Below are 27,807 nucleotides of genomic sequence, written 5' to 3'. Positions count from 1 at the left end.
CTTAATTTCCTTTCCCTCTTGGTTTCTTTCTTTCCCTCCCTCCTTTTCCCTCTCCACCTCTCTTCTTCCTCTCCACACTTCTCTAAGTCTCAGATTCTTTCTTTACCGAAAGTATCTCTGCTATGTCCTCACCTACAATTTGATAGAAGAAAAGGGAAATCCAGCAAGAACCTATCGAGGAAGCGCAGAAGCAGCTGAGATTCTCAGGGAGACAGGGGGCCACATAAGGGTGGCGGTGGGGAATGAGGAGGGAGGAGGGCAGGCTGCCCTGGGTCCTGCGAGGCCCTGGTTCCCAGGCCCTGGCTGAGACACCTTTCTCAGGTTAGAAAATGTCAATCCTGCCTAATAAGAGAGGCTCCAGGTGTTCACAACAGTCCTATGAATCGGGAGTATTTTCCCATTTTACAGGTGAGTCCCAGGGGCAGTGGTGGAACCAGGATTCAAACCCAGGCCACCCTAGTCCTGCAGGCAGTCTCTGATTATCCAGGAAGAGGCTGAGAACATGCGCCCTGCTTCCAAGAAGCCTGGAAGCAGGTGAATGAATCACCCTGATGATTCTAGAACTTGTCATTTCTCCTCAAGCTTATGTTGTCATTTTGAGTGCTTAGCAAACCATCTGGTACACAGAAAGCACCTAGTACCTGCTAGGGAGTCATCATCATCGTTGCTGATCTTCTTCAAAATGGGACAAGGCTCAAATTCTCAGGTGCAAGAAACCTGTGTGGCCTTAGTCTCTTTGAGCCTCAGTGGACTCATCTTATCTATAGTGTGGCGATAATAATAGTATCTGCCCGGCAGGGCTACCATAAGGATTAGAGCTCTGCATATAAAACACCTAGCTCAGTGCCAGGCACGTAGTAGGACCTGGAAATGACTTTAGCAATGACTTTCACATTATTACTGTCATGTTGCTGTTTTCAATGATTCACGCACACATATACCATGCTTGGTGCTTGCCATAATAATCTGGCCACCCAGTGTATATTCTCATCCTCATTTTTGTTATATCTGAGTGCCTAGCACCGAGTAGGTGTTTGGTAAATATCAAATCAGTGAGTGAATGACCCCTTGTAGAAGCTCTTTTTATACCTTCATTATAGTTCCTGACTCCCTGACTTCATTTCTCCCCTGTATGTTGGCAGAGTCTGCTTTGCGGCAGGCCTAGGTAATGGGTAAGAGCTGGGCTCTCAAGTGAGCAAAATGGGGTTGTGCATCCCAGCTCTGCTACCTGCTAGCTGTGAACCTCTCTGAGTCTCAGTTCCTCCATCTGTAGAAAGGGTCTCTCAACAGTAGTGGGAGGTATATCTGAGACAGAAGCAGTGTGGGTGTGTAGTGGGATGGTGGTAGGTGTTCCTTATAAGACAGAGGGAAGGTGGGATCTGCCTAACTGGTTTGGCACAGTGGATAGAGTGTCAGCCTGTGGACTGAAGGGTCCCAGGTTGGATTTCGGTCAAGGGCATGTACCTTGTTTGTGGGCACATCCCCAGTGGGGGGTGTATAAGAGGAGGCTGGTCGATGTTTCTCTCTCATCGATGTTTCTAACTCACTATCCTTCTCCCTTCCTCTCTGTAAAAAAACACACACACCAATAAAATATATTTTAAAAAGAAAAAGAGAGAGAGAAGGTGGGATCAGACAATGAGAGCCTTGAACGCCAGGCGAGGTCATTCTAACTGGGTCTGGCTTCCTTGCTCCCAGGCTGCTGGGAAGGGGCCCGGGTCTGAGGGCTGTGCAGACGCTTTGAGACAAAGCCAGGTGCAAGCATCCTGCAGGGGCTAGAACACTTCCCTAGGCTCCTGTCCTCAGTCCTCAGCTCCAGCTGGAGCTGGAATGGTGGGGAAGGGAAGGCATTTGCAATTCAGATCTGGGGCAGATGGGAGGACTTCCTTGATGGAAGCGTGGGGCGTGGGTGGAGCCAGCTGCCTCCCTTCTCACACACATCCTGACCTCAGACCGGCGCTTTCTGGCCACGGCCTCTCACAGCACCACCCGGCCTCTGCCCCGTACCCCACACGGCTCTAAGTGCTTTACTCAGATAAGTGACAGTCATAGGAAGGAGATACTATCATTACCCCTTCTTACAGAGAAGGGAGGCCAGGCCCATCGAGGCAAAGCCACTTGCCCAAGACCACACAGCAGTCCATGACAGAGCTGTCATTCACACCAGGTGGCCTGACTGCAGAGCCCACACTCTTACTCATGCACCACTCCACCTAAACCGATCCCAACTACAACCCGTCCACCGGGGAGGATGTTGTATGAACCAGGCTCAGCACACTTTGCTGGGTTTCTTCGGTGAACCACACGTGGGGGTCTCTCCCACCTTCCTCACAGGCCATGCAGCTCCCTGGGGCTGCGAGACCACTTTAGCAGAAAGGCACAGGGCCCCAGCCCCTCCTGCTCTCTGGGCCCCATCGGACCTCTGGATCATCAGAGGGGACCCCGATACAAGTGACCAGGCAGGGCGCTCACAGGTGACCCCTGGGCATGTGGTTCATCGGTCTGAGATAACCCGGCTCTGATCACCGGCAGGCATGGCTCCCTCTCCCTCCCACAGAGAGGAAGCACCTTCACACATGCTCAACCTCCCCCCCACACACAGCCGCCCTGTGGTCCTGGGAGGCACGCACTGTTGGCTCCATTTCACAGAAGAGAACATGGCTTGTTCCAACAAGGCCCTCAGTCAGTCTTTGCTCCTTGTTGGAGAAAAAGGCCCACTCTATCCCTTTCCATCCCTCCCCTTGCCCCAACCCCTGGGGGAGAATAACAGGTAAGGTGGTAGCTCCCCAATCTGGACAGTCATTTCCCCTCCTAGGGGCTTCCATGCTGATGAAACCATTCATCCACAGGAGAAGCAATGGGGAGGGGAGGGGACGGGAAGGAGCTGGCGATGGTGCCAGACAGACCCACCATGCTGAAGCCGGGCTTTGGCCCTGACTGGCTGTGTGACCTTGTGCAATCCATAGTCTCTCCCCCGCCATCATCACTGCCCCACCCGTGAAGTGGGTGGCAGATTCCCTCCTGCACAGGGTTAGTTTGCAATCTAATCAGCTAGCACCTGTGTAAGCCCCATGCTTAATGAATGAATGTTCTAGTCACTCCCACCCCACACACAAGTTCTTGGTTCCCTAGTGGAGCCTGTCCTCCTCCTTCTGTGACCTCTGACCCCTCCTCCTCCTTCTCAGCTGGGGCTGAGTTCTATTCCCCCCCCCCCCCCCAAGGCCCAGGGGGCCCAGAGAAATTAGACCGAATCAAAGCAGAAAATGAGTTTTCATTCATCTTGGAATGATGCAAGAGGTTACGGGCAAGACAAATAGCAGCCTCCCCCCTTCCTTTATCACTGTCACCGCAATTAATAGGCTGTGGCCTTCGTTACCCGGGCCTCTGCTAAGGAGGGCGCAGGGCCCCGGGCGACTCTCATGAGGGAGAGGAAGCCGACCCTTCTCTGACCAGGTTCTGCATGGGGCCATATGCTCACCTGGCCCTTCCAGCTCAGTGTCAGGCACAGATGAGCCGGGAGGGTGTCCAGCAGCACCTGGGCAGCCACAGAGGACTCATCTCAGCCGGGGTGATGGGGGGACGACAGTCTCCAGCACCCCTGGGAGCACCCACCAGTCTGTGGTCTGAGGATCGCTACAGCTGCCGAGCCCCTTGAGTGTTTCCCAAGTGTTACAATTACGAGGCACCGTGCCCTTTCTGCCGATACAACCACGTGTGAGCATAGCATCTGCTCCCCGCTTTTTTCTGAGAGGAAACTGGGGTTCAGAGACGTACAGCTACTTGTTTGTGGTCCCACAGATCTGGAAAAGGAGCAGCCAGGATTCAAACCCTGGCCTGCTGGACCCCCGAGCTTGGGGTCCTCACGAACACATTCTACTGCCCAACAGTCCGGAGGGAGCAAGGACTGGGAGGTAGGTTCCTGAAGGTCTCTGATCCCAGAGTCTTGGTAGGAAAAGAGCTGCGGAGAGCAACTGAGTCAGCAGCAGGCCCTCACCCTGACCCAGGCCTGGGGACCTCAGACCGGGGAGGGAACCTGACAGGTCATTGCAGTCCTTACCTGAACCAAGTCTTCGTCATGCACCCAAAGGAAGGCCCCTTTTCAAGTGTGAGTAAATACTTTTAAGATAATTTTAAAAAGGAATTTCTTTAGAATAAGGTGACCAGATGTCCCGCTTTTGGCGGGACAGTCCCGATTTCTAAATTGTTAGAAATCGGGTCTGTCCCACCAAAAGCAGAATTGGGACTTTTTTAAAATGCCACGGGTAGCGGGACAAATTGTTAAAAATCAGGACTGTCCTGCCAAAAGCGGGACGTCTGGTCACCTTACTTTAGAAGGTTCCTGAAAGCCTAGGATTTTTGGCTCCTTGGGTATTTGCTCAATTATTGAATACTGTATTACTTATCTATTGCTGTGAATAAATTACCGCCCTCCTCCCGCCCCCCTCAATAAAGTGCCTTAAAAGAACAGTAAATATTTGTTATCTTTCACAGTTGCCATGGATCAGGAATTCAGAGATGGCTAGCAGTTCCAGCTTAGGGTCTCATTCACAGTCCCATGTTGGCCTGGGCTGCAGCCATCTGAAGGCTGCGCCGGGGCTGGCAGATCTGTGTCCCCGGTGGCGCAGTCATGGGACTGGCATGCTGGTGCTGGCTGCGGGTGGGAGGCCTCAGCACTGTCCATGTGGAGCTCTCCAGAGGATGGCTCACTCCATGGCGGCTAGCTTCCTTGGAGCTAGTGATCCAGTAGAGCAAGGCAGAAGCCACACTGCCCTTCATGACCTGCCTGAGAGGCTGGCCATACCGCTGCCATACTCTGTGGGTCACAAAGACCACCCTGATTCGATGTGGGAGGGGACTCCATGGGGTGTGAGTACCAGCAGGCCAGCATCATTGGGGTCACCTTGGAGGTGGGTTACCACAGACACTAAAATCAACAGAGAATTTCGTAGGGGTTCTAAAGGGATCCTTGAGGTTCGGAAAACAGGGGAAACGTAACCTATAAGTGTTAAAACTCAGGAGAATCTTTGCCTTGGGAGGAGGCAGGGAGAGGAGCTGGGAAGGGCTCCAGGAGGACTTTTGAGGGAACTGGTAATGTTTTATTTCTTGATCAGGGTGCTAGTCATATGAACATATTTACTTTGTGAAAAACCACTAAATATGATGTGTGTATTTTTCTGTATGTACATGATGGTTCAATTTAAAAAATGTGAAGGGAATCTTCCTATTTGAAAAGGTTTTAGAGGAGAGAAAACACCAGGATTCAGAGAGGGAAGGTGATTTGCTCGAGGTCCCTTTGGTGGGTCAGAGGTGAGGTCTTGGACTGGCATTCGGGCCTCCTGGGTCCTGGGGAATGGCCCTTTGCAGCCACTGTAGGTGCAGACAGGGGGCTGGGGCTGGGAGCTCCATAGCCCCTGCTTTTGCCCCCCTTCCCCCACAGTCCTTCCAGGAATGCTGATGAGAGCCCGGGCCAGGGTCAGAACCTGTGCTGTCTGTGCATCCAGCTCACACAGCCCCGCCCCAGCCTGCCCTCCCTGGGACCAGCTGGGACACCCTCTGCTGTGGGTGGTCAGAGTAAGAGTGGGTCTCAGGAGAGGGCCAAGTCCTGAAGTGGGGAGGAGACAGTGTCTGGGTTTTGCTCTTTCTCTGTACACACCTCTGTCAGAACGTGTCTCTCACAAAGTCCTTCTTCCTTGGCTGGACCAAGACCTTCCAGGGCTGAGATTCAGCCTTATTCAGTTCTGTGTTTCTATTCACCACCACCTATCCACCCACCCACCCACCAATCCATCCATCCACCCACCCATCCATCCATCCATCCACCCATCCATCCATCCATCCAGGAAACATTATTCAGCACCTCTCTCAGGCCCTAGAGACACAACAACAAACAACAGGCAAACATCCCTGCCCTTGGGGAACTCACATTCTAGGAAGGGCAGACACAATGGGTGGCATATAGAGTATTGGGGGGCGGGGGGAGAAAGGAGTGTGAGTGTGAGTGTGTGTGCATGCAGTTGTGTCAAGGAAGATGTTATTGAGAAAATGACATTTAAGCAGAGACTGGAAGGAGGAGAGGGGTGAGCCTAAGGTTATCAGCAGGAAGAGCATTCCAGGCACAAGGAACAGCGCGTACAAAGGCTCAGAGGCAAGGGCATGCCTGGCATGCTAAGGACTAGCACGGGGGACAGTGAGGCCTGAGCAGGTGAACAAGGAGGAGCAGCGTCCTGCAGTGGACATTCCACAGCCCAGCACCTGCAGACCTGGGTCTGAACCTCCGTCCTGTTGTTCCCTGGTTGGGTGGATTGAGAGCTCTTGGCCATACAGTCAGAATACTACCACCTACCTCGCAGGGCCTTTGAGGCTCAAACTCAACCGCGCCTTCGGTGACATGTCCACAAAGGTTGAAAAAGATAATCCTGTTCTACTCATCTCCCCGGAATATAAGCTTCTGGAAGGTCAGGGATTTTGTCTGTTTTGCTCACCACTAACTTCCCAGGTCCAGAAGAGTGCCCTGGACAAGGGCCCTCACAGGCCATTAAACAATGACAGCACACTGTGATGCTACGTATCTTGAAGGGGAAATGCAGGGGGCCCAGGTACTCTTGGTGAGGAAGCCTACCTGGACTCGGGGAATGGCAGGGAGGGCTTCCTGGAGGAAGTGACAGCTGAGGCCTGCTGAGTAGGAGATAACGAAGAGTGTTCCAGGCATGTGTGAAAGCCAGCCCAGAGGCTGGAGAGAGCAAGTTATTCTGAAGGATTTCAATACGGCTAGAACAGAGCATTAGGAGGGATAAAGGGGCAGGGTGGTAGGGGAATGTGGGGCAAGAGGGATCAGGTTGGCCAGGTGGGGGTGAGGTGTAGCTAGAAATCAGGTAAGCAGAATCCTGTGTCCTAAAGCAATAGAAGGCCCCTGGCATGTAAGAGTGAGATGGAAGGGAGAGAGAAAGGAATGGAGGAGAAAGGAAGAAAATAAAAATTGAGCCAACCACCCGTGTCAACAGCAGCTGTGGCTGGAGCATCTCCATAACCCGGTGGCTCAGCCAGACTCCTGGGACGTCCAGCCCTGTGTCCCCTCTGCCAGGACCCCAAGGCCTCCTAGGACCGAGCCTGTTCTGCTTCCTCCCTCTCTGCAGACCTGGCCGGGCAGGGCGGGGAGGGACCGGTGGGCCCCAGGGCCCCGGCAGTGGACACAATGTTCTGGTTCAGTGCAAGGACCTTAAACTCCGAGACAAGGACACGGCAGTAAAGGATGATGCGGCCGAACCCCCTGGTTCCACGGCGAGCAGACCCCAGGTGTGTGATCGGGAGCAGTTAAATTTCATCATTACCCTTTCTCCGATGGTGTTTTTTATAGTCTTTTTTACTACTGGCACTAAAGGTTCTGGACTCATCCTGGCGGAGTGGAGGACATCACTCGTAGGGCTGACTGCTCCGTGATATAAAAAAATGACAAGTCCCAGCTTAATCTTTCTGATAACTGTGTTCCGAGCCCCCATCCATCTCCACCAAGGGGTTTGGGCGAAGCGGGAAGACAAGAGCATCCCAGCATTTAAGAATGAAAAATTAAGTGCCCTTTTTAAGCACAGCGTGAAGCTTCCTGGCTTGGTGCTGCTCCGGAGGAGGCGGGTCTGAGGGGGAGGGGGGAGTAGGAACAAACCAAGCAGCGCCTGCTCCGGGTCCTGGGGCGGGAGAGGGGGCTGTAGGTCCCGCTCGGTGCCATGGCATGTGTGTGCCAGCCTTGTGCCCACCTGGGTGGGCCTGACGTGTGCTCTGAGTCGGTCCACCAGGGCCCGGGGGTATGTTTCTGGGTGGGTGTCTGCATCTGGTGGTGCGTGTCTCACACGGGACAGTGGACACAGCCCTGCGCTACAGATTGATTCGATTCCCCGCTCTGCTTTGATGAACCTGTGGGGGCTTTTGTTAAGTCATTCCCCCTCTCTGGGCCTCAGTTTCCTCATCTGAAAAACTGGTGAGCTGGGGGCCTCGCTGGCTGGATGATCCTGCCCACACATCACCTTGCTGCTCTTTGCCTTGTTTTCCCATTTGTCCCGTGAGACCCTGGCTCCAGGTGACCCCCAAGGCTGTTTCAGGCTCTGGGAAGTGAGGACCCAAATTTGGGGCTGGCAGTGTTCCTTCAGCCCAGTAGCCTAGCGCCCGCCCAAAGCCAGCTTCTAGTTGTGGCTCAGGCTCTTATGCTTGTGCCTAGGAGAGCAGCCCCCCGTTTCCTCTCCACACCCCGGAAATGGCCACATGCAGAGGTGCACTTTGGGAACAGGGTACAGAAGGCAAGAGCACAGGCTCGGAGCCCCTAGACCTGGCCTTCAATTCCAGCTTTATTTACCGGTTCTATCTGTGACCTTCTCTGAGCCTCAGTTGCCTTACCTGTGAAATGGAAAACAAAGGCAACCAGAGGCCTCTCCGAAGGGATCACATAAGCATTCAGGCCCTAGCCAGCGTGGTTCAGTGGATAGAGCGTCAGCCTGCGGACCAGAGAGTCCCTGGTTCGATTCCAGTCAAGTTCATGTACCTTGACTGCAGCCCAGGGCCTGGTTGGGGCACATGCAGGAGGCAACCCACCGATGTGGTTTCTCTTACATTAATATTTCCCTGTCTTTCCCTCTCTCCCTGAAAAATCAATGGGGAAATATCCTTGGGAGAGGATCAACAACAACAACAACGAAAAGCATTCAGTATTGTTAGCAAGGGCACCCCACTCTGAATCTTTCTAAGCACACAGACCCCTAAACAGGACTTTCCTGTCTGGCACTGCCTCATCGCACCTCTCCCACCTCCCCCTCTTCCTGTGGAAGTCCAACCGAGGGGACAAATGGCCCTCTGACAGAGCTGCCAGAGGCGGAGGGAGGGGAGGCTGGGCTGGGAGTCTGGAGGCCAAAGGAATGGTGTGTCCCGGAAGGGGCCAACATTTGTTGTTAATAACGGGGGGTGGGGGGGTGGGGGGGGACTTGCGAAAGGTTTCCACCTGGGCCAGGCAGATGCAGCCCCACACAGTCCCTTTATCACCGCAATGTGGTTTGGAGGACAAGATGACAGGCTGATAGGCCTCGGCTATCTGGGGCAGGCAGCGTTTATCTGGAAGTCTCTGTAGGCCAGGGTCCCCATTGGTGTGCGTGTTATCTGGGCCAGAGCAGCTGGGGACTTGGGGCCCCCACCCCCACTGGGCAGCGTTTGGAGTGGAGGGGGGTGCAATGAGCGTCTCCTGTGTGGCTGGGAAGTTTTGTGGTTAAGAATGCACCGGGCCCGGGGCACCTGGGGCTGGGGGTGAACTTGTCCATGGGTGGGGGTCACCCCCATGGCAATGGGTGACCCTGCTGGAGCCCTTGCCAGGCAGAGACAGTGATCTCATTCACCCTGTGGCCAGGAGTGTTCATCCCATTTTACAGGCCTGGATAGGTTATGTCACTTGCCTAAAGCTTAAAGTCCCGATTTTTGGAAAGAACGACTTTTGGAAAGATTCTTTCCAAAAATCGGGACTGTTTTAAAACGCCACGGGACGCGGGACAAATTGTTAAAAATCGGGACTACCCCGCCAAAAGCGGGGCGCCTGGTCACCTTACTAAAGCTCCCCAGAAAATAGCAGAACCAGGATTTGAACTCTGGTCCAAAAACACTGGCCCGGACACATCCTATAACCTGGGCAGAGTGGACTAATCTAACGCCTTGTAGAGAGGTGACGCTTCACATTCTCAGAGATGACATGGATGCATTCGCCCTGTGGATCCCACACTGGCCTGGGGGGAGGGTGCTCAAGCTTTATCCTGGTTCCCATTTTACAGGTGAGGAAGCAGAGGTCCAGAGACATTCAGCCCTGTGACCAAGGTCATTGGTGTGAGAGCATCGCTGGGGCTGTGAACCCAGTCCGCTGGCTCTGCGTCTGCCAGCAGCCTTGCACCTCTCTGTCCCCAAGGCCCTCTCCCCTGACCCGCTAGGCAATTACCCTCAGCACCGCTCACGTGGCCCTTAATCATTGACTGCCCTTGCAAACAGCCTTGGCCAAAAGCAATAAAGTTCTGACCTGGTCAGACCAGACCTTGTGCTGCTGCCACTTGTGCACGTGGCCCACCTCTCCCTGCTGCCGGGAGGGGCCCCGAAGGTGGCTGTGTTTTTCTGTCTTCCCCACCTTGCTCACATGCTCAGGGTGTTTGTTGAGTGAACACTCGAACTTGGCCCTGACGCTTTAATTAACACCAGGAAAGGAGGAACCACAGGGGACAGGGACAGCAGGGGGAGTTGGCACCTCACACTCTCTAGGGCCAGCAGTGAACCCAGAATCTGCTCCACCCCCATCAGTCAACCCTGCGCCTGTCTGGGTGCTCGATATTCGGTGACTGGCACTGTAGCCATGACTCGGCTAAGTAGATGTGTGGCTCTCTCTCTTGGCACCTCTGATCCCCACCAGCCAGTCATTGCCACATCTCACCTGTTCTGCATCGTACACCTTCCTTCCTTCCTTCCTCCTCCCTCCTTCCCTTCCCCTCCCCCTTTCTTCCTTCCTTCTTCCTTCCTTCCTTCCTTCCTTCCTTCCTTCCTTCCTTCCTCCTCCTTCTTTCTTTCTCTCTCTCTCTCTCTCTCTCTCTCTCTCTCTCTCTCTCTCTCTCTCTCTCTCTCTCTCTTCTTCTTTCTTTCTCTTCTTTCTTTCTTTCTTTCTTAAAGAGCTCGCAACCAGGCATGTACCCTTGACCGCAATCAAACCTGGGATCCCTCAGTCCACAGGCCAAAACTCTATCCACTGAGCCAAACCTGCTAGGGCCATACACACTTCTTCTTCTGCCATCCTGGACTCCCATGCAGCCTCCTAACTGGCCTCCCTGCCTCCAGTTGCAATCAGAGTGCTCTCCTTCAAAGGTGAACTTGAGCTTGTCCCTCCTCTGCTTAAACTTTCCAGGGCCTCCATCTCCAAAGGGAAGTTCTAATGTCTTAACTCCATGATGATCAGTCTCAGGCTCACTACTCCAGTCTTACCTTCTGCCATTTCTGGCCACAAGGAAGTCTGGGTTCCTCAGGATGCCCCCCATGCCCTGCCCTGGGCCTCTGCACACACCCATCTCTATCAGGAACACTCCTCCCCGTCCTGCTTATTTCATGGCGAGCTCCTCCTCATGCTCCAGGGCTCAGTTTGGTGTTGCTTCTTCCAGGAAGCCTCCCCTGACTCCTGCCAAGTTAGGTACCCATTTGTCCATGAAAGCTTTCGCACACACCCATTGGAGCCCTTGAAACACGGGAATTGCCTGGGAATTGCCTGGAACTTGCCTTTTGTCTGTTCCTTTCATTAGACTCTGAGCTCAAGGCCTGTGCTCCTGTTTCCTGAGGCCATGTCTCAGCGAGTATCTGTGAAGGAGCACGTACTTGAGGACGTCCCCTCTCTTCCTGGATACTCTCAGAGGGACTTGGGCAGAGCTCTCGAGGTCAGAGGTCATGCAGCCCACCCCAGGTGGTTCTTCTTTTTTGACTTTGTTATTTGCCCTTTAATGTCTGTGATATTTTTTAAAGTATGTTTTTATTTCAGAGAGAGAAAGAGAGAGAGAGAAACATAGGTCAGCTGCCTCCTACACCCACTCCCTGTCTGGGGATTGAGCCTGTAACCCAGGCACGTGTCCTGACTGGAAATCGAACCAGCAACCTCCTGGTACATGGGATGACACTCAACCACTGAGCAACACTGCTGGGCAGTTTGTGATATTTTTGATACACAGTTTAAATCTCTTAACTCTTATTTTTAAATGCATACACACACACACACACACACACACACACACATATATATATATATATATATATATGATTTGAATTATATATACAAGAAAGAAATCTTGTACTTCCATCCTGGTTTGAGAATAGTTTAGTTCCACAATTTAATTTGTTCTTGTGCTGTTCCCAGTTTTGGGTATTATAACCTGGATTATTCTTAATTTTATCCTCCCCATTCATTCCTGGTACCTGTCCTACCTGTGCACCCTCCTGCTGTCACATTGAAGCCCAGTCCCTAGAAACAGGGAGTGAGGGACAAGGCTCCTGACAGGGGCTGCCTCGACAGAACCCCTAAAGCCACCATGAGTCAGAGTGTGATTGCTGGAGTCCCACTGGCCTCCTGGGAAGACCTGGGCTCTGGGGCTGGCTGAGTGCTCACCAGGCCTCCCTTCTCCTCCCCTTCCCCTCCCAGCCTCATGAGCTGCCACACTGCCCTCCCTGGCACTTGCCTGGGCCCAGACCTTCCCTCCCCTCCCCAACTGCCCAGCCCTGGCAGAGGGCGTGGGACCGGGCATCCTGGTGTGTGTATCCAGCTGTTGCTTGCCACAGCTGGCTGCGTCAGGCTCTGTGGAGCCAGGGAGAGCCGGCTCTGCTCTTCTCCTCCTCCCACTCCATGTAATGTCTGGGATTGGATGAACATGGACAGCACACCTTTCAGTTCTAGGCCCAGACTGATGGTGTCCCCTCCTTCCTTCCTTCCTTCTTGAATTCCTGGGTCCTGGCTTTCCTGGCTGCCTTTGTTCAGGACTCTGAGAGCTGGTACTATTCCCCCTTCGGGGGCCTCTGCCTTCTCTTCTGTACAGTGGGATGTAGGTTGCTTCAGAAAGGCCCTCCCCTCATGGGCAAGGGCCTTGGCAGGCCAGGGAGGGTGTGTGCACTCCACTGAGCAGCCCAGGGAGTCGTGGGAAAGGCTCCTGGTGGGGGCCAGGATCGGCTCAGAGGAGACTCTGCCTGCACAGGGGGGCAGTAAGAGGCAGGGGGGCTGCAGGGAGGAGGCTGTGGGAAGAGTGTAATGGGGGGGAAGTCCAGGGCAGGGTTAGGGTGGGGCCACCTGTGGCACTGAAAATGGCACCATCTTTGATGAACCAGTAGGGTTGGGGCCTCAGAGGGTGAGCTGGGGGTGCTATCTAGCAATCCGTCCACACTGGGTCCCCAAACAGAACACTCACCTGGCCCACGAGCCAAGGAGCACTGACTGCATGCCTGCCCTGTGCCAGGGACGAGGCAAGCCCAGAGCGTGGTCATCAGAGTCCAGCCTCATAACAAAAACTGTCACTGGGAAGAGCACTGAGTGGCTCACACACACGGGAGGCTGTGTGCCATAGTTTCCTGAGCTTCGCAGGTATTCACTCCCTTTTATTCGCACAGCATCCCTCCGTGGTCGGCACTCTTGTTGGCATGCCCATTTTCTAGATAAGGAAAGGGTGACGCAGAGAGGGAAACTCACTTGCCCAAAAGCACACAGTCGAATCCCCAGGGAAAGACCCTGCATTTGAACTTGACCACCAGGCTCTGGAGAACTCCCTCTCCCCTCCTGCGCCATCCTGCCCCTTCGCCAGGAGTCTGGGGAGAGATGCCTCCGGGCCGCTGTCTCCTGAGAGGCCTTCTCCACACCCTGCAGACAGGGAAGCAGAGCTTGACTTGGTTAGGCAACTTGCCCCAGAACTCAACTGGACTGTGACCTAAGGCCGTGTGAAAATGCTATCCTGCCTCCTGCTACCTAGGGTGTGCCCTAGCGTGCATGACCTAGACGCCAGAGTGCAGGCTATCTTCAGAAAGGGTGTTTTTCTTTCTTTGGGCAAAAGGTTCCTGAGCCAGCTGGGTCAAGGTTACCAGAAACGCACAGGAGTGTGTGTGTGTGTGTGTGTGTGTGTGTGTGTGTGTGAGTGTGTGTGTGTGTGAGTGTGTGTGTGTGTGTGTGAGTGTGTGTGTGTGAGTGTGTGTGTGTGTGTGTGTGTGTGTGTGTGTGTGTGAGTGTGTGTGTGTGTGTGTGTGTGTGTGTGAGTGTGCATGTGCACAGCCTCTTATGTCATCAGACAGGCTCCCTGTTTAAGGGGGGAAAGGATTAGACATAGAGCACCAGACCACAGCGGCTGAGGAGGCTGCTGGACTACCACTTTCATGGTTGGGAGGACTCAGCCAAGAGGCTTTACCTCTCTGCCCGTTTCGTCATCTAAAACATGGAGGAAAACAGCACCTGGCCGACAGGGCCCACAGCAAAGGCCCTGTAAGATTTTATTTAATCCTCACAGCAGTTCTCTGAGACACCTCCTGTTACTGGCCCGTTTTCAGATGGAAAACGAAGCACAGAGAGGTTGTCACCCGCCCAAGGTCACACAGCTGAAAAGTGGGAGAGTCAGAATTTGATTTCAGGCTGTCTGACCCGCGTCCACAGTCTCAAGTTCTGCCTTGCTGTGAAATAACAGCAATAGCACAGCATGGAGGACTTATTGGGCTCCAGGCAGTGAGAAACCAAAGGATTATCAGAGAAATACAACCTTTTTTCTCTAGGTGAGGAAGAGACTCAGAGATAGGAAGGGATTGGCTTGGAAACTCCCAATGCCCATCCCATACTCTTCTGCCACCACACGGGGAAATCCTGAAGCCCAGCTTTGTCGTCAGGAGGGGGCTGACCCCACGCTGCCCCTGGCATCCTGTGCTGGGGATCGATACAAGCCCATCTGTCCCAGGACCCCGTGCCCAGCTCCCATAGCCTGGCCTACCCCTCTCCAGCACCCCCATGTCCCGGCCTCTGCTGGTGCCATGTGGCAGGTGGCAGGGTGCCCACCCCCGGGTGTGGGGGCCAGGGACCAAGAAGGGAGCAGTTGAGAGGCTGGGCTGATCCCAGGACCAGGCCAGTCCCCAGGGCTCAGTCTGAGGAGCAGCACCTCCCAACCCATGAATGGCAATAGGTTCTTCCACTGCCCTGCCAGCTGCTTTTATTTTTTATTTAAAAAAATATATATTTTATTGATTTTTTACAGAGAGGAAGAGAGAGGGATAGAGAGTTAGAATCATTGATGAGAGTGAAACATCAATCAGCTGCCTCCTGCACACCCCCTACTGGAGATGTGCCTGCAACCAAGGTACATGCCCTTGACCGGAATCGAAACCTGGGACCCCTCAGTCCATAGGCTGACGCTCTATCCACTGAGCCAAACTGGCCAGGGCTGTCAGCTGCTTTTAAAACCCCAGGAACCAGTGGGAACTTTTTACCTTGGGAATTCCCATCTCTGAGGACTCCTCCCTACCCAACAGTTCACTCCAGGGAAGGAGCACGGAGCACAAAGGCTTCCCAAACACCCTAACCCTGAGCACTGTCCTGCCACGGTCTGTCCAGCTCCCACTTCTGTGGCTCCTCCCAGGTCCCGGCTCTGTTCTAATCTCCTTACATTGAGTACCTCAACCTTTACACAACTCTAGAAGGCAGTCACAATTACTATCCCCATTTCACAGACAGGGAAACTGAGCTACAAAAATTGATAAGTGACTTGCCCAAGGTCACACGGCTGGTAGGTGGCTGAGCTGGGATTACAACCAACACAATCTAAATTCTCAACCTTGATCTTGTGCCCCCTACCAAACAGGCACTATTCTCAGTTCACATCAATTACTTTCTTTAATTCTCACAATGCTGTCATCTTTCTTATTTTACAGACGAGAAAACCAGCACAGAGAGGTTCCGTAGCTTGCCTAAGGTCACACAGCTAAGGAGAAGAACTGGTGAGATCTGAACCCAGGCAGTTCTGGCTGATCACAAGGATCTTGAGGCTACGGGTGAAAGGGCTCAGTAAAATGCAATAAAAATAAGTGGGGGTGGGTTTATTCTGGCTCCTCTCTCCCCTCTCCCCTTCTTCCCACCGTCCCAGTCCTCGGTGGTCACGGCCGGGGAAGCACGGTGCAGGGAGGGGAGAGCATCTGTGAGGCGGGCAGGCAGGCGCAAGCAGAGGCTGCTCATGCTCATGACGTCTCTTCTGTGGCCAATTAAACAAATTGCAGCAAAACAACATTTTATTAGTATTTGCCCACAGCAGTCTGGGGCTGCCATAAATTTCCTCCTGGCTGCGGCACTGGAGAGGCAGGCAGAGGCGGTAGAGATCGGTGCCCCTGGCGGAGGGTGCGTGGAGCAGGGGGTGGGAGAGAGGGCTGGCATGTTAAGCAGTGGATGGTGGAGGAGAAACATCAGGAATGGCCCTGGGGGCTGTGGGGTATCAGAGTGGCTGTCTTCCAAACAACTGCTCCGCTTCATCATAAACACAGTGAGTTATGAGATAGTGCCGTGTGCTACACCTCAGCAGCAGTGCCAATGAAGCAGCCTGGCTGGGCCGGGTGGGGGTGGGCATGGAAGCCCGGTGCTGGGCTGTGTGTGGGTCCCACCTATTTGCATGGCACCTGCCCTGGGTCCAGCCCTCACCATGGGATCCCTGGGTTGCTGAAATGGTCTCCTCACTGGTCCCTCTTCTTCCAAGCTCTACTCATTCATTCATCCTCCCATCCATTCATCCACCCATCCATCCATTCATCCATCCATTCATCCTCCCATCCATCCATCCATCCATCCATCCACCCATCCATCCATCCATCCAAGCATCCAAGAAGTATTTACTAAATGCTTGCTGTTTTTCAGGTTCTGGAGTGAACTGTCTATTAAGCGTGTCATTCTTCTGTTTAAAAAATCTTTATTGCTTCCCTGTTGCTTTTAGGATCAATCCCCAGCGCCTGTGCCTGGTGTTTAAGATGCTCAGAAGCAGGCTTCTGCTTTCCTTTGCACCTCTTCTGCAGCCTCTCCTCTCCACCTCTCTAACAACACTCGTACTAATAGCAGCTCACATTTATCGAATGTGAAGTGCCAGTGCTGTGTGTAAGATGCTCTACCTATAACTCACAGTGTCCCCATCGCAACCCTCGGTCAGCACAGGCTAAGTTATGCTGCCCTAACAAACAATTCCTGAGCCTCAGTGACTTACACAAGTAAGTTTACGTCTTGTTCAAGAATGTGTCCCGTGCGCATCGCCAGGGACTCTGCTCATCAGAGAGGCGTAGGGACTCAGTCATATCTCAAACGTTGTTGGGCTCGGCACTGTGCCAGAGAGGAACAAGAGAGCTCTGGAGACCTCTCACTGACTGTCCAGGCCTGGGCCAAGATGACCCTGCCTACCACAGGGGACCAGAAAATGCACTCCTACTTATGTCTGGGAGGGGAGACAAAGTGCTGGGCAAAAAGCATTAATGACCACCACAACTATTATTGGCACCTGTTAACGGATGAGGACAAAGAGGCACAGAGAGGTTGCAAACTGCCCCAAGTTACACAGCTGGAAAGTGGAAGTGGGCTTCAAGCACAGCATTTGGGGATCAGGCTCTCCAACATCCCCCTAGGAGTCCCGGAGTACAAGAGGGCACTCGGCAAAGTTGCTGTCATACAGGGTGTGGAATGCAAATGCAAGTGTGCAGTAAACCAGAGTTGGGGCCGACAGTGCCCCAGCAACAACATAACCCATGGCTGAAGGTGGAATTGCGAGGCCCCTCGAGGAAGAGAAACTGGGCTCCATCCTCTCTGGTTTCAGGGTGCATCACCCAAGAACCGCAGCTGCCAAGTCATTGCAGCTTGGCAGCTCCTGTGTTGAACATCTGCCTCCTTGTGGTCAGGTGGTCAGTGCATGTCATAGCAACTGGTAGGATGGTCAGACACTTAGCATATTAGTCTTTTATACATATATATATATATATATATATATATATATATACACACACACACATATGGAATATATATATATTTTCCCCCAAGTAACACATTTTGCTCTTATAACTTTTCAAACAATGATGATTTTATTTTATTTTTACTGAGAAGTAAAAATGTGCCCATTTGCAGGAGATTTGGGAGAAAGTGGGTAGAAACATACCCTCTCTCTCAGACCCAACACCAGTAGTCTTGGGGCATCATACTCTCACATAGCTAGACAGGAAAGCCAGGTTCATGCCAAGTGATGGCAAGAACCACTGGACAGGGAGAGCAGGGCTGAAAGCTTCATCCTGCCTGGCTTAACCATAGGGTGTGAGGGACCCCAGTAGGAAAAGAGCCCCTTTCTCCAGTGAATCAAGTCTAGCAAGTCTTAGCACTGTCAAATGGTGTGGGGGTGGGGTGGGGTAGAGGTGTCGTGGAGCAAGGCTGGGGGATGAAAGAACCGGCCAGAGGGAGGAGAAAAAATATAAACCTGTATGATTATGCATATGGCCCATATGTTTATAAAGCACTTTCAGATCCTTAAGGACATGTCAGCCCAGTGAGACATTATCCCCATTTTACAGGTGAGAATCCCAAGGCTCAGAGAGGTAAACAAATTTGCCAGAGATCACACTAGTGATGGGACAAATCTTAACCCAAGTCTCCTGATGCCAATTTGTCTAAGAGTTGTGGGTCGTGAGGGGAACAACAACTACAAGACAGCTTCTATTGTAGGTCCCCTCCCCCCAAACATTTTCAAAAGTTGGGGAGAACAGGGGTAAAGCAAGGGCCCCCACCAACTCGGTGGTCCGGTTGCAGAACTCCCAGGACACACTGCCTCTCAGCCCTGAACGGAATGGCACTTTGGGTTCCACTTGGTTCTCTGTTGGGCTTCTCATGAGCCTTAAAATACAGAGTCCTGAGAGGGGCATGCTGGTAAGACTGTTGAAGTTGGAGAACCTAAAACTCAGAGAGGTGGAGCCATTGGCCCAAGGTCACATGGCAGGTAAATGTCTGAGCCGGGACTAGTACTAAGTGTGAGGCTCGGAAGCCCTTGCTCTTCCTCTGTGTCATATCCATCTTCCTGCCTCCCTTCCCACCTGTCCTCCAGGGGCTGGAGCTGGCAGCTTCCAGGCACCAGATTCTGCCAAGGCAGCTGGGCCTTTAGAGAATTCCCACCCCTTCCCCAGAGAGAACTTCTGGAAGTCTGGCTAGGACTCTGGGCCAGAAGTGGCAGGTTCCTCTACAGACCCAGCTGGGTGAGTCACACTACTGGGGCCCCCAATCAAACCTTCCTCCCTGTTTGAATAACCAGGGGGATCCCAGGCCCATTAGTGGACACTTCCCCTGCCGGGCATGCCACGCAGAGGAGGTAAAAGGTGGGCGCTGGGCGGGGGTGACTGACAGCAGCGGGCCCCAGCAGCGGACAATGAAGATAACTGCTCTTGACAGATGAAGATGCAACGCCAGCAAAAGCTACATCCTATTTGGCTTTTAATTTGGAGGCCCCGAGAGTGAATCCTGAAGCTCCCGCTCACGTCCGCACGTGCAAAGTGGATCTGACTTTCAGGAAATGACCTGAAGTGAAACCACATTACTTATCAGACGGTGTCTCAGGATTCACAGCCTTCACACTCCCACCCCCGCCCCTGAAGGGATCAAGGCTTCCACTTGTGTCCGTTCACGCAGCCTCTGTCTTAGGGAGGGGCAGCCCAAGCCCCTGGCGACTCAGGCGCATGTGGGTGGAAAGCTCAGAATCAGAAACAACCCCCCATCCCTCCACCCCGCATTTCACTGAAATCAAGCATCTGCAAGTGACAGCCAAATCCAGCCAGCCCATCCCCATTTTTATACAGCCACGAGCTAGGAATGACTTCTGGGGGGAAAAAATCGGAAGAAATTTGGTGACATGCGAAAATTATATGAAATTCACATTTCAGCATCCATTAATGCAGTGCTATTGGGACGCGGCCGTGCCGACTCATTCGTGTGTTGTCCGCGGCTGCCTGTGAGCTGCCACAGCAGAGTTGTTGAGACAGAGACAGTAGGGCCCACATGTTTACTATCCGGCCCTTTACAGAAAAAGGGGGCCAGCGTCTAATCGAAACTCTCGTTTCTCCCAATGGAAGGCACGTCGAAGTTGTTGGTGATGGTGGGGAATGGAGGAGGTGTCGTCCTGAACCCCCCTTCCCTCAACAGGCAAGATGAGGGAATGTCTGCTAACTTCCCCCATCCCACACCGCAGAAGCCACGGGACCAGCGGGAGCGGAGACAGGAAGGTGACTAAGGCCTACTCCCTCCGCAGCACTGTGTATTGGTGGCCCATCTCCCTCCGGTAGGATTAGGGCCCAGGGGACAATAAGTGCCCCTTGTCCCCACACCCAGGTGTTCACAGTCTGGGCTGGGAGGTCTAGACAGACAGGTAAACAAAACCACCAGATGGTAGGTGTGACTCCGGAAGGTAAGTCCCCGGGGAACAGAAAAGACCAAGGGGGTGGGAGCCTGAAGGAATGCCTCCTGGACAGCAGAGCGTAGACCGGCTGCACTTGAGAATGATCACGAGGCTTGGACAGCCGGGCCAGTGCCTGAGACCCTGCTGATCCTGGTTCCTTCTGTCTCAAGCAGGTCTGGGGCATGGCTAAGTTTTCAAGTTTCCCTGGAGATCTGAATGTTCAACCAGGACTATGACCCCTCTGAAGCTGGGGTGCGGAACATCCTGCCCACGCGCCTTATGAGGCCCACAAATCATTTGGTCTGGCCCTGCCAAGGCACTAGGGGTGAGTGAATAAAGTGTTTGAACAAATACAGCAGGCTAATGTTTAAGGTGATAATTCTGTATAGCCTCGAATGACGTTATAAATATCCAAATAGTTCTTCGCAGAAAAAAGGTTCCCCACTTCTGCTCTAAAGGGTGAGGGGGAATTGCTAGGTGGCATGGGCAGAAGCGGTCCAGGCGGGGCAGAGCACAGACAGGGACGCCCTGCATGGATGTGTGAGCTGCCCCCTCCCCCGCCTGCAGGCCATTGGGACCCTCCCCACAACAGGTCCTCAGCAGCTCTTGTCCCCCAGGAAGTGCTCCCCCCATCCTGCCAACTCCCTTATCTCCTCAGGAAAAGCGCTGATCCGATCAAACTCATTCACAAACTGAGCCAATTCCCTGGGCTCAGGAAAAAGAATGTTCCCGGTGTGAAGATAAGGAAGGAAATGATAATCTACACATCATTAAGTCAAATATCCCCTCTACCCCCTACCCCCTTCCTCCCATTCCCAGGCTGGAGAGCTCTCCAGGCCCAGGTGGGAAGATACTTTGAGCCTCCGTTTCCCCCTTTTCCCTGACCCCTTGAGATTCCCTCAGGAACAGGGCCTGGAAGAGAGGGTGTGTGGTGCATGTGTTGGGGGTTGGACCAATCCAGCCTCCCTCGTCCTGCTCATCCAGCCTTGGGGTCCTGCAGGCATGACTCGGAGGCCCTATCTTTGATCACTCAGGTAATGGCCTGGCCTGCTCTCAGCCGAGACGGGGAATAGAGTTAGCACCCACGCTCTGGGAGCCCTGACAGCCCGTTTAACAAGGTGTCCAACATCCCATTTCCTCTGCACTTCCTCTCGCCTTAATCCTTTTATGCGAAACTCACTCAGGAGCAAGCCCTGTGAAATTGAGGCCTCTCTGCACAGGGCCTGGCCCGCTCCCTGCTCCTCCCTGAGCACAGCCCCTCCCATCCCAGGCACCTGGGGAAAAGCAGGGCTGGGCTTAGGGAGGGGACCTGTGTGCCCCAGAGGGTCACCCCCAAACTGTGGAGGGTGGGGTGCAGATCAGGCAACTCACAGATGATCTAAGGGCCCCTGGCCCAGAGGTGGGGCTTCTAAGTTGCCAGGCAGACGCCAGGCCACCCTCTCTCTTCCCTCCTCCCTCTTCCTAGGTCACTGCCCCTCCTGGGTTGGGGGCCCCCACACCTGGTGTCAGACTTGAAAGGAGGAAAAAAGGAAGTTCTTAATGGCTCTAAGGGAAACTCTGAACCCAAGCCCTATCCCTTCCAAGAAAAACAAACCATTCATATTTTAGCATGAATACCCAGGGGGGAGAAACGGGGTTCTCCAGGCCATCAGCCCGGGGTATAGATAAGAGGTAGGTTATCTGGGAATAGGAAATATTAGTATTTAAGGAGAGGCAAGTGGAGAAAGGCAGGCAGCCCAGCCCTCCACCACCTTCTCTGGCTTGACTTCCTTCTGGCCTCCCAGCAGCTCTTCCTGCCACGGACTGTGCCTGCAACCGCTCTTTGCCTCACGGCCCTGGGCAGACACAGCAGCTCCTCCTGGGAAGAGGGGAGTGGGGGACAGGACTCCTCACCAACCTGGAGAAGGCACCTGCATACTGTCCACTCTCATCCGTGCTGGTATGCCCAGCCGCTTCCCATTCCTCCCCTCCCCGCTGGACCAAGCCTTAGCCAAGCTCCTGAACCTTCTCAGAGGCCCATCCATGCACTTCCTTGTAAAACCCAGTTTTAGCAAGACCCTCCCCCACTTTGATATCTGCTCAGGTGTCTCACTCTCCACCCCCAACACCCCCTACTCCCAGGTGATGTCTGATCCCCTGATCTGTCTCCAGCAGAGAATCCTGTTAGGTTGGTTTAGTCAAGACCCCTTACCTTGGTGTTTCCTCTTAGTAATTTTCCACCCACTGACCACCACCCTGCTCCTTGGCTATCGAGTCCCACCTGCCCAGGCCATGTTTGGAGTGGAGACCCGAACCCCTGCAAATCCCGCTGCAGCGGTCCCTACGCTCATTGTGACGGTCCCGAATCAAGTCTGCCTGACCAGCTTTGCCAAGTGTTGTGAATATTGTTTATTTAACTCCTTCCTGCCATCTGCCCTCACCGAGGCCTGTTGATGAGACTGGGGGAGTGGGGTGTGTTTGGCTGTCAGCAGCACAGAATTGTAAGGCTTGGGGCAAGCCAACCCCCTCCTGGGACCTCATTTAATAACGGAGGGTAAATGCCCACCCACTCCGAGGTCTCTCCTCTCCTGGACAGCTCCCCAGCCCTTCCCACCGTGAGGACTGCCACTTCCACTATGACCTGTCTTAAGGGTCTCGGCGACCAACCTCATCAATGTACGGAGGAGGAAACAGAGGTCCAGAGAGCATCTCTGATTTGGCCAAAGAAGACACTTGTAGCATGAACAGGGGCTCTGCCCACAGCCTCCTGAAGATTCTGAGGAGGCCTGACCTGTTGTCAGCAAGCAGCCGTGTGGGCAGAGAAAGGTGCCATGCACAGGCAGAGACAGACATCGGGCCCAAAAAGGGCACATGAGCGGTGAAGGGAGACAGTGGGAGCAGGGAGAGGAGGGCAAGACAGAGAGGAGTGGAAAGAGAGGAAGATGGAGTGGCCCCTCAGGAATCCTGATCTTTAAGGATGACTGATAAAAAGCTTGTTCCAAAGACAAATTCTTTCAAACCAGCAGCTCCAATGAGACTTTCCGTCATTCTCCCTATCTCCGCTGGCCCCTTCTCTCCAGGAAGAAGATGAAAACATCTTCATCTCCCTCTCTGCCTCCTGTCCTCCCTCCCTTCCTCCCTCCCTGCTCCTTCTCCCCTCCTAGCACTTGCCTTAATCAAACCTCCCTGGAACTTCCCTGGGAGGCCGCAGTGCCACCCACCTCGCCCCCAATGTCCCACCTCCCCACTTCCTACTCCCTCCCCCTAGTTTCCTGCCTCTCTGGACCAGGAGCACCTCCAGCACCCAATTCTCTCTGCTTCTGCTCCCCTCTCCCATTTCCTCCCTCTCTTCACTGTCATTACTTTGGACACCATTCCATCCCACCCCCACGATGGCTCATAGGCGAGGGCCCCAGGCTTTCTCCCCTGCGTTTCTGAAGCAATCGTGGCTGGGAAAAGAAATCACAATCAGAAGGGCTCCTATTCTCCTCTCCTCCTGGATCCTTGCTGTCCTGGGTCCTTAAAGGGTCTGGGAATGGGTGTGGTCCCTGGTGCTGGGCACCTAAGCCAGGCCTCCTTTCAGGGCTTGAGGTGGGCATTCTCTCCTAGTCTGATCCCCACTTCCCAGCTATGGCTGAGGCCAGGTCCTGTCTCTCCCTCTCCTTCAGCCTCCCCTTGCCCTGTGCAGTGAGGTCTTCTTAGGGCCCACATTTGGGAAACACCTCCCAGGTGGGTTCTATCCCACCTTTAAGAGTGTCTTGGTCCAAGATTCAAAAGAGAGTTCCATCTCTTTTTGTCCCTATTCAGGGGCCTCTCTTTTGTCAAAATTGCAACGAGCCCCATAGCCCAGTCAGTGGACTAAGCCCAGAGAGGTGAAGTGAATTTTCCAAAGTCACCCTGGAGCTGATATTTGAACACTGGCCTAACTGCAACACAACACCCTCTCCCCAGACAAAGAAGGCACTGGCTTTGCCAAGCTTGCTGACGGTCACCTTGCAGAAACCCTGGCGCCCCAGCTCTCTGAACCCCACTTTTCCTCCCTCAGAGCCAGCCTTTCCAAGAAATTCACTGCCTCCGCCCTCCCTGCTCTCTCTCTCCTCTGCCCCCGCAGCCTGGTTACTTCCATTCCTCCCTGGCTGGCTCCCGCCCCCAAAAGAGAGAAAAAATGGATAGAAAATGGATCTTTGAAGATACATGTATCCATCACTATTATTTACATTCTAATGTGCGTCTGTGGCTCAGCTCCAGTGGGGGAAATGTAAATCAGGTGGACACCGCTCCCGAAAGCCCTAAAGAGCTTGGCTCCCCCAAATTAGAATAGAAAATGCTCTTTTAAAATGCACCTTTAATATGTAAAAGCCTGCCGACCTGGGCTCTAAATAAACCAAACTTGAACCAGATGCCAACTAGAGTAGATGAAGGACAGGTGCACAGAGGGTCCCAGGCTGGGGAATGAGGCCTAAACAGCTATTTATATTAATGCAAAGAAAGTTCAACATTCTTCCCCTTGATATATGCTGCAGTGGGAGGTGGTTTTTGTCCCACCAGCGAGAATAAAACGTACAGCTCGTGATGGGCAGGGTCACATGTGCGAGATAAAAAGCTCTGGGTGTAATATATGTCTCTACCGCGTATTCTCAGCAGGCTTTGCATTAGATCTGCGGATGACAACAACAGAACACTTACTCAAGGTTAGACTCTGCTCGCCAGGCTCCCAATCACAGCATCCCACCCCTAAGGGAATGCAGCTGCCTCAGAATGGGCCCCACCGAGCCCCAGGCTGGGCTGCTGGGGCACCCTGCCTGCCTTGGCACTGAGCCAGCAGGTGGGCCCTGCCTGGGGCTGGGAGCCTCCCAGGGGGCTGCTAGCTCTGGTCAGAAATGCCTGCATGTGCCCACTTCAGGGTGGGGTTGAGGGGGATGTGTGTCCTTCCCACTGGGGACACCCTGACTGTTCATAGACTCCCTACACACACACACACACACACACACACACACACACAGCTGCCTGGGCAGTTTATAAAGCAGGCACATATGACGGGGGGGAGGGGGAGGATGTTCTTTCCCAGGTGTGTTACCTGAAATCCTAGCCTCTCCTCTGTGTATAAGTCAGAATTCACTTATTCACTTACTTGTTTCATGCAGGCAACACTCATTCATTCTTCATTCATTCATTCAAAAGAGCATTACTGAGAAACGGCAGGAACAAAGGGGGAGTTGATGAAGAAGCTCCAGAGGCTATAAAATGAAGATACTAACAGTACATGTTCAGAGAGAGCAGCTGGGTATGTCTGGTGTGTAGCCCGTTGCAGGGTGGTGGTAAGCAGTCAGAGCATGTTGGCCTCGTTGTAATTGTCAGCAGTGTGTGGTCGACAACGTGTTGGAGTGAGAGGAGAGACCAAATGATGACGGAGGTGCTGGCCATGTCATGAGAACCTTACAGTCTCGGGAGCGCTGAGCATGCAGAAAGATAAGCAAATAAGACCAAGTTCACATGCTAAGTCTAAGATAATAATACACAAAGTCCTCAATGTCATTGTGAGGTTCGGCGACTTTAAGCAAAATTATATGTGATAAAACCATTTTTACCATAGGCTGATTGATACAATAAGAGTTAAGTTCCTAGGGTAACTCATCAACGTTACAACATTGAACAAAAAGATGTCATTCATCTGTATGTGCCCAGTGCTACAAGGGGTACCGGTCAGGATGGACCAGGAAAAGCTTAGAAGAAAGGGAATAAAAATCAGTGGAATCTCCTCAGGAGGAGATGTCAATGGAAAAGCATTTTAAGGATAAAGAAACAGCATGTACAAAAAGGTAGTTTGTGGCAGAGCCTGATGTGACGAGGGAATGAGGTCAGTGTCTCTGGGCCTGAGATGTGAAACAGGGTTGGGAGCAGCAGGAAATATGTTTGGAAGGATAGGCAGGGGCCAGTCAGCTCACTGAGGGCCTTGTCTGCCAAAATAAGTCAAACATTTATTCTGCTGAGTATGGAAAACTTACATTGAAAAGCTGTTGTTGTTTTTTTCTTGATTGAGGCAGGCAGGGTATGCATCTGACCCAAAGGCAGCTAATCCCCACACTGACTCAGTGAATAGCCTGGCCTGGGCAGAGAGATTAGTTGGGCCAGTCAAAGGCTCTTCCTTGGTGTTAGTCAGGACAGGCTAGGTTACAATGCGGTAACAAACATCACCACATCTCAATGGATTAACACAGAGATTTTCAACCTTTTTCATCTCCTAGCGAACTGCTGAAATTCTGTGGCACACCAAAAATTACATTATATGTTTTTGCCAATTGCATGTTTTAAAAATTCTTGTGGCACGCCGGTTGAAAATTGCTCGATTAACACAATCAAAATCCATTTTTTGCTCATCCAAAGATCTGGGAAACTCTCCAGAGCAGCTGCCACCGTATGGGGCCAGTTCTACCACAGCACCTCCGTAGCAACAGTGCTTTGGTGGGGAGTAGCGGGGACAGGGAAGAAGGCTTGCAATTGTACATTGGCTCTTAAGTACTTGTCCCTGGAAGTGACACCTGCCTCCTCTGCTCACATTTCATTGGCCCAACCAAGTCATGCTGCTGTGCCTAACCTCAGCTACGGGTAGAGAGTACTATCTTCCTGTGTGCTCAGAAGGCAGGCAGAACCCAAAATACATTGAGCACCAGTGGTGTCTATCATACTTGGGAAAAACAGAGAGAAGGAGCTAGTTCTCGATGAGACAGGAGAAGCTCAGAAGAGACTGTGAAGAAGAGGAGCTCCAGACCCTGTGGTGGTGTGCACAAGAGATGGTCACTGGCCTGGGCGGCGTGGCTTAGTGGCTGAGCGTTGACCTGTAAATCAGGTCACAGTTCGATTCCAGGTCAGAGCAGATGCCCAGGTTTCAGGCTCAATACCCAGTGTGGGGTAAGCAGGAGGCAGCGATCAATGTTTCTCTTTCATCACTGATGTTTCTATTTCTCTCTCCCTCTCTCTCTCTCTCTCTCTCTCTCTCTCTCTCTCTCTCTCTCTCTCTGAAATCAATCTATCTATCTATCTATCTATCTATCTATCTTCTTCTTCTTATTATTATTAAAGAGATGGTTACTGTGGTTAGCTGCTGAGTGAGCAGGTCTTTTGTCCCTGGATTCTGGCTTGGTTTGGGCCTTAGTTTGCTCTTTTGTAACACTCCTCCCTGCTCTACACCGAGGGGATTCTAAGATTTCACCAAGCCTTGTGATGTCCAGGAGTGGGGAGGGGACACTAGCAGTGCAGAGAAAGGGAGAAGTCAATAGTCCTCTACCCAGAATTTCAGCAAACCTGGGAGGAGAGATGGATTGTGCCAATGGGTCTGCCACTCCAGGCTCCATGTCCAGATATAGTTGATCTTGATTTGTAAGTGAGAAACCTCTGGTTGGCAGATAACGCAGGGCTGGTTCCAGAAGGCCTGAACCCAAAGCCGAATTCCCCGAAGGCCTGAAGCTGGGGATTGCAGGCTTGAAGGACAACAATTTGGGGGAAGAAGTGTGTCTGGGGGTGCAGGGATGTGGGGCAGGGTTCACCCATCCCCTAGGTCTCAATAAGCCATGGCAGATGCGGGAAAGGCCAATGCCTTTTCAGGGGCATTTTACCAGCAAGGCAAACACCACAGCCCTTTGCATTGCCTCCCACTTCCCCTTCCCTCTGAGGAGGAAGGATGGTGGGAAGGGGGTCATAACCCCTGCCCCTCAGTTCCTCAAACACCTCCAGATTGCTTCGGAGTGTGGCCCCCAAGGAGTGTAACTGAGGCCACAAATCACAGAGGCGGCAGGTCAGGCTGGATGGCCTCTGAGGTCCTTTACAACATGAATGGGAATCGAGGGGCCAAGAGCTGGGTCCTAAGAGAGGGTGGGGAAGGAGGCAC

The sequence above is a fragment of the Pipistrellus kuhlii genome, unplaced genomic scaffold, assembly GCF_014108245.1.
Source record: "Pipistrellus kuhlii isolate mPipKuh1 unplaced genomic scaffold, mPipKuh1.p scaffold_m20_p_22, whole genome shotgun sequence".
NCBI lineage: Eukaryota > Metazoa > Chordata > Mammalia > Chiroptera > Vespertilionidae > Pipistrellus > Pipistrellus kuhlii.
Note: the sequence above shows the minus strand (reverse complement) of the source record.